Source organism: Crassostrea angulata, chromosome 1, assembly GCF_025612915.1.
Source record: "Crassostrea angulata isolate pt1a10 chromosome 1, ASM2561291v2, whole genome shotgun sequence".
Classification (NCBI taxonomy): Eukaryota; Metazoa; Mollusca; class Bivalvia; order Ostreida; family Ostreidae; genus Magallana; species Magallana angulata.
The window spans coordinates 24,897,296-24,903,705 of record NC_069111.1 but is presented as its reverse complement, the minus strand read 5'-3'; the positions used below and the strand labels follow the sequence as shown (position 1 = coordinate 24,903,705).

The 6,410-nt window shown below is 32.7% G+C and overlaps 1 long non-coding RNA gene across 1 annotated transcript; it reads left to right on the top strand.

Moving 5' to 3' along the window:
* Positions 1-1,091, top strand: LOC128166845 (uncharacterized). The gene is made up of 2 exons (XR_008241177.1): positions 1-307; positions 425-1,091. It is a non-coding gene; the product is annotated as an uncharacterized LOC128166845 (long non-coding RNA).
* The last annotated feature ends 5,319 nt before the right edge of the window (positions 1,092-6,410 follow it).

The window sequence follows — 6,410 nt, the reverse complement described above, 5'->3', positions numbered from 1 at the left end:
AAAGTTGATTCAGTTTTGTATATACTGGTGTTTATATTTGTGTTCCTCTTTAATTTTGTTGTGAATGGGTTACCGTATGTGAGTGACGAGTGTCGGGTGAGTGTGCTATTTTTAGATCGAGTATTTAAAGTGACCGGTTTGGGTGTAGTGGTCAGTAGAGTGTCCGGTAACGACATCAGCCGGGTGCCACGTTTTGCAGCTCCTGATTTAAGAAATTGGTGAATATCTCCAGTTAGTATTATACTGAGGAGAAACGGGTAACCATTGAATTCTGAATTTGTTAGGCGGGCACGTGTTTTCCTAGCCGGTAAGGTTGTTTTTGTTGTTATTTTGTACATTTCCCTGGTAATTTAGTTCTTAGTGTAATTGGTAGTATGTTTGTATGTTTATCGGGACTTTATTAGTCACAGTGTGTTATTTTCAGTGCGTAAGGGTGTTTGGTACAATTTCCTGAAATACAGACTGGTGTGCTAGACGGGAATTTTCCTATGGAAGGTCATGTGGGCAACTGACGAATGTCGGAGACGCATTCTGTGCTGAGTGGGGCGTGGTTTTCTGTCCGGGCAGTGGTCGTAGACTGGAAGCGAGAGACCTGCGAGTCCGGGGCTTTCAGTTAGGATAGCGACTAGAGGGGCAGGAAATTTGACGAGGGTAGGAACGTCCTGGGTGCATGGTGACCTTGAAGTGACCGAGTTCATTTTCAGAGAGAGGTTTCAAGTGTTAAAAAGCGACTGTTATTACAGGCTAATTTTCATATACATGATTTTGAGCTGAAATTTGAACTAATTGTAATATCACGGTATTTTGAATAATTGAACTTTAACATTTTTTTAGTAAATTTTTCAACAAGAGTTTTATTGGTTGAAATAGCTTCTAAACAACATTTTGTAGTTTACTTCCATTTTATATCTGATACAGTGTGATTTAATCTTGAATTCAGTTGATAGTTTCAGATATTTGTTCATTTGTTTAATTGAATTATTATTCTTTTTTTTTGTAATGTTCGAATGAGAGTGGCGTGAAAGGGGGAGTGAGAATACTGATTTGTTTTGTTTATTAATGTTTTTTTCAAATTAAACTTGTTTATTTTCTTTATAAAATCTTATTTTTCATTCAGCCGATAAAATCCAAAAGAATTCATTACAGAAAGTCAAAAACATTATTTATTTTAATAAAGTGGTGTAAACTATCACAAGTGGTCATGCTGTTTTGAAAATCAAATGCGTAATTAAGCTTTAATGAACGTTTGAAGGTGGAGAAATCGTATTTACTGGAGGCTGACATGATGTAGAACTCTTTTGTATTAAAAACCAAAAAAAATAATTATTTTGACGTCACACCATCTACTCCGGTTTGGTTTACATATACAAATGAATGTACACAGTGCTCGGAATATAATTAACGCTGGTTTATGCCTTTCTGTTACTCAAATAATCGACTAAACAAAATTGATAATGTTTGAGTTCACACGTCAATCTAAAGAATAAATACATTTATCATTGTATGCATAAATATAATAATGCATTTTTATAAGTAAATGGCAGCTGTTAATCTGCTGTCATTCAAAGTTGAAAACGACCTCGATTAAATTTTTTAATCCAAGTCAAGTCCTTCGCTAACTGAATAAATGTTATAATTGTAATCGGGATGTTTAAAATTCATTCTTTAAAGTCGGAATTACTATGTCGAAATAACGACGGCAGACATTTTCTATGATACTTGGCATCTGTTGACAATTTCCACATTTACCCGGAGATTTCTCCGACACTAACCTCCGCTTTTAGATTTAAACGAACATGCTCCATTTGACGTTAGTTTGTAGTTTGCAAAGGTAAAAGAACGGTCTCAAATCAATATTGTTTCAAATTTTCCAAAACTTGTCATTTAGAGCGAATATACTGATGTTATGTTGATAAGACAAACCGGAATAGATGGTGTGACGTCATAGATTAAAGTTCCATGGCAGCCCCCATGGCGGCGGGAAATTTAAATTAAGCGATCAATTTTCTTGATTTATTCATTGTTCCGGGGTTTTTAATGAAAATAAATACGATTTACAATTATAGTAGATGATAATTAATTGATTTATTGTACAACATATTTTTAGTTTCCTTCCCCTTTAAGTTCATTTTTCCAAGACACGCATTAAATTGTGCGTTTAATAAACGAGAGTGTATTTAAAGGACAAAGATCCCTGAAATGACAATATCCTGCAACATTTGTTACTTTTACTGTTAAAAGCGTTAACTTTGCATATTTTAGAAATTTTCAAATCAAATAAATCTGAATTAATAGCTAAAACTAACAATCTACAATTATCATATCACAGCCAATCAGGAAAGGTCTACCCCAAATTATGACGCGATTCATTCACTTTTGGTCTCCATTTTCTTGTTTTATCGATTTGAAAAGCACATGACTGAATTTGGAGTATGATTTTTAATGAAATTTCGGAAACAGTTGTATCGTAATTCGTGTAAATGATGCATGAGTTTACACAAAAAAGTCGTAAATGGCGAACGAATTTATTTTTTAACTATTAATTTTATATGAATCGCTGCAAAAAAATCATGACAGGAAAGGTCTAAAAAATCAAAATGGCTACTGCGTCAAATTTTTTTTATTGCTATAGTACTTGGAATAATCTTATTGTCAAAAAGAAATATTTCTAACGCTAGATGCCTGTGTTTGTTATCGGTATACAAATGTTAACTTTGTTCGGTAATTCAACAGTTTAAGAGTTTTCGGAGTTTCCATAAACCTTGTATAACAGATACCGTCCGTTTTATAGATTTTCCCTTTGATCACAAAATAAATAAATATAACGATTTAAATTATATACCTAAATATAGTTGTTTTGATTTTCCCGGTTAGGTGTATTTTTTTTAATTGTTCTTGGGGTCTTATTTCACATAATATACCGTTGTGTCAATTTTCTACAATTATGAAGAACAGTCCCGGTCGGGATTTAGCAAAATTATGACAAAGTATCAGGCAATTGCACAAAACCGAACTTTAGCATACTACATGTAGATTGAAACAACTAATTCAAACTCATAATTTTTGGAACATAATGGAGGAAAACGTGAACAATTACATATTCAAACTTTCAAGACCCCGCCTTTCAGTACTCTCGGTACTTTGATTTACCCAGAGAGACTGTGGCCGATCACGGTCTTTTTATTGTACTGCCTTTCATGTGATTTGGAATAAGAGTTTAACAACACAGTCAGTTAAATAGTTTCGAATTCATTTAGTTTGATGGCCACGAATGCAAGTACACACTTATCCTAGTTCATAGATGGATCTGCTCTCGTGATAATATTGCATGTACTAGCTGTCGTGGTCAATAAAGCTGACTTTAATCTGCGTTGTTAAATTCTTATACCAAAATTAAAACATACAGAAGGCAGTGCGTTCCTTTACTTATACATGTTTATATAAAATTCCTCTAAAGTTAAGGTTTTTTAATGTTAAGATTTCCTGAACGGGTGTTTAGTTCAGTTTTAACAGTTCCGAATCAACTCTAAAATACCATGTTTTACAACATACATGTATAATACAAGGCACAAAGTAATATAAAACTCATTCTAGATTCTAACAACAAAGTCTTCTATACATTCAACTCAACCAGTTTTTCAAAATCCTAAGCTCTGCAATTGATATTTAATGTAAAGTTTCAGAAATAATTAATAAAACTAATAAATAAGAGTGTATCCACAACTCCCTAAAAAGCTCCCATTTAAACATACGTGCGCATCAGGAAGCCAGGTTTTATCTGGCGGCCGCCAAATAATTATCTGGCGGCCGCCAGATAATTATGTGGCGGCCGCCAGAAAATTATGTGGCGGCCGCCAAATAATTATCTGGCGGCCGCCAGATAAAATATTTTTCCAACGTGGCACCAATGGGCTTCCGTACTTTTATATAGGAATAACGTGAATTCTACAGCGAACCGTACGCGCATATTTTTCGCGCATGTAACAATTTGTAATGTTACCCGTTGCTAAGTGCGTTGCTAACGCTGAGGGTAATAGAACAGATTGTTATACTTTCATGTTAAATACTGAAATCTGATTGGTTAAGACGCAGTTAATAATATTTACTATTACCCTCAGCGTTAGCAACGCACTTGGCAACGGGTAACATTAAAAAATGTTACATGCGCGAAAATTATGCGCGTACGGTTTGCTGTAGAATTCACGTTATTCCTATATAAAAGCAGTAAAATTTTCTTAAAATTAAGACATTCAGTATAACAAAATAAATAGTGCCTGTTTGGGAGGATAACAGTTGAAATTGACACCCCTCGAAAACCATTGTCAACCTCCGCTTCGCGTCGGTTGACAATGGTTTTCTCGGGGTGTCAATTTCAACTGTTATTCTCCCAAACAGGCACTATTTATATATTATGACCTGCGTGTTAACCAATCAGATTTCAGTATATAACATGAAAGTATAACAATGTATAATAGTGGATAGTAAATAGAATTGAAATCTATATCAAAAGCATGACTTAATATTTTTACAACTTCAGTGAGGTGCATGGCCAGATTTGTACTGAAATCGTATCTTTTTTACAGTTATAGTTTCGGTCCTGTCGAGTGGAATCCCCCCTTAAAGATATTCCCCTAAAAAACTCGATAGAGAAGTATTTCTCTTTGAAAACTGGCCCCAAAAAAGTAATCCCCGGAAAAAATTGCACAAGAATTGTATTTTCCTTAAGCAAATCCAAACAAATGAAATTTTTGGTATAAACTTTCCAAAAAAAAAAGACAAAAGATATTCATATCCTATGAACAATGAGGATGTTGCAGAAAATACTGCAAAATTAATCGAGAGTATGGGAGTATGGTGTTCCAATAGAACCACTTTAAAACTCCGTTGTGTTAGCCGTGAGATGACAATTTGCAGTAACCATTAGACGTTTTATCACATCCTTTATATTCAGATAAAATGTTTAAACGATAAAATAGCTACTATTTTCACAAAAAAACCATGCAATTAATTAAAACAGTAATACAATTTGCGATTGTTTGAATTCTGTAATGCAACACAAGCAAGCTTATAATATCAAAAAATATATTTTTAAAATGACTCGAAGATAAGTTAATAAATAAATATGAAATATTTCACGATTCATATACTTTTAGTACATCATTTTTAGACGCATGACGTTAAGATAAGAAAGTAAAATTGGTAAGTAAAATATGGTGATAACGAACGGTGTTCAAAATCAAATGTCCAAAGGAAAAAATACAAAACAGGAGCAGAGCAAACAAAAATCTCTACAAAAATTAAAGACAGGATCAGGTGGTGATAACGAACAGTGTTCAAATATATTTCGAATTTTATCATTACTTTGAAATTGACTATAAAATATTCAAATATTGAGTTAAATGATCTGGGCTTGCACATCTCACGTAATAACAAACGTTCCTTGGTGCCTCGAAAAATTCCAATTTAAGTTCACTTTACAGGTAAGCCTCCTTTAATTTTGTAATTATTTCATGTGAAGTTTTACCGCCATTTTTTTTTAAACAGAAAATATATTTTTTGATATCATATAACTACATGTAGTAGTGTATCAGCCCTGATACACGTGTTTTGGACTAGGTGAGACAGCAACCGGAAGCGATCTATTTTTTGATATCAAAAATCGATTTTTTGATATCTGAAAATTACAAATATTTTTAATGTCAAAAATTTAATTCTTGATATTAAGAAATCGAATTTCTGATATCAGAAAATGATTTCTTTATATCAGAAATTCGATTTTGTGATATCAAAAAATCAATCGTATTTTCTAATATCACAAAAAAATTATATCAAAAAATCATTTTCAACAATTCGATTTCTTAATATCAAAAAATTTTCTCTAAAATATTAAAACGGCGCCCCATATAATAGTATAGAGGGCTGAACCCTGTAACATGTTGCAATGTAAATAAGTTAAAGGTTATACGTAATAATTAATTTCAATGAAATAATTTGTGTTGATTTATTTCATGGAGAAATTTGTAATTTTAAGTTTATAAATACATTCATGAGTAGTTCAGGAAGATGATCAAAAGTTCCATGCCCGACAAAAAAATCATAATTCAGAGTTCACCCATCCCCCTCCCCAATTAAAAAAAGAGGTAAACTCTATAGCTATCAAGTGATTTGTATTTTTTGCCATTATATGAATATACCTAGTTTTCTGACATTGATCATTTGATCTCACCTCTCATCAATTAATACTGTTTTGTTTTTTTAAAAAGTTGTTGATCATCGTTTCTGCAATCTGCTAATGCATGCTGCTCATATTTATTTTTTTTTAAATAAACATTCATTCTCTGCTTTTTTGTGTCTATGGCTACAAAGATTGCTGAACTTGTCCTTTTTTGCAATAACATCCAATTCAAAAG